Source organism: Mandrillus leucophaeus, unplaced genomic scaffold (genome assembly GCF_000951045.1).
Source record: "Mandrillus leucophaeus isolate KB7577 unplaced genomic scaffold, Mleu.le_1.0 Scaffold62, whole genome shotgun sequence".
In the NCBI taxonomy this organism is placed as follows: Eukaryota; Metazoa; Chordata; class Mammalia; order Primates; family Cercopithecidae; genus Mandrillus; species Mandrillus leucophaeus.
The window spans coordinates 3,901,217-3,902,226 of NW_012106697.1; positions in this window are offsets into that span (position 1 = coordinate 3,901,217).

A 1,010-nucleotide genomic window follows, 5' to 3' on the forward strand; every position below is an offset into this window, starting at 1 on the left:
GTTCAAGTGATTCTTGTGCATCAGCCTCCTGAGTAGCTGGGATTACAGGCGCCCGCCACCACGCAGGGCTAATTTTTGTATTTTTAGTAGAGACAGGGTTTCACCATGTTACCCAGGCTGCTCTCAAACTCCTGACCTCGGGTGATCCACCTGCCTCAGCCTCCCAAAGTGTTGCGATTACAGGCGTAAGTCACCGTGCCCGGCCTGAAGAAGTTCTTTGTAGCTATTTATCCCTTTATTGGTTTTATATATCGTATTTCTTTCTAGTCTGTTACCTATGTGTTAACATTGTCTATTATAACTTTCTTTGAACAAAACTATTTAATTTTGCTGTACTCATATTAATTTGTGAATTGAGGATCTTGTTTAAGAATCTTTTCCACTTTGATGTTTTAAAAATATTTTTCGTTTTTAAAAATTGGTTTTGGCTGGGCATGGTGGCTCACACCTGTAATCCCAGCACTGTGGCAGGCCAGAGCAGAAGGACTGCATGAGCCCAGGGGTTTGAGACCAGCTTGGGCAACATAGTGAGACTTCATCTTTATTAAAAAAAAAAAAAAAACAATTGGCCAAGCGGGGTGGCTCATGTCTGTAATCCCAGCATTTTGCGAAGTCGAGGCGAATGGATGACATGAAGTCAGTTCAAAACCAGCCTGGCCAATGTGGTGAAACCCTGTCTCTACTAAAAATATGAAAGTTAGCCGGGTGTGGTGGTGGGTGCCTGTAATCCCAGCTACTCGTAAGGATGAGGCAGGAGAATCACTTGAACCTGGGAGGCGGAGGTTGCAGTGAGCCAAGATCGCGCCATTGCACTCCAGCCTGGGTGACAAGAGTGAAATTCCATCTTAAAAAAATAAATAAATAAAAATAAAAGATCTTTTTAGGCCACACACTGTGGTTCATGCCTGTAATCCCAGCAATTTGGGAGGCTGAGGCAGGAGAATCACTTGAACCCAGGAGTTCGAGACCAGCCTGGGCAACATAGGGGGACCTCATCTGTATCCAAAATA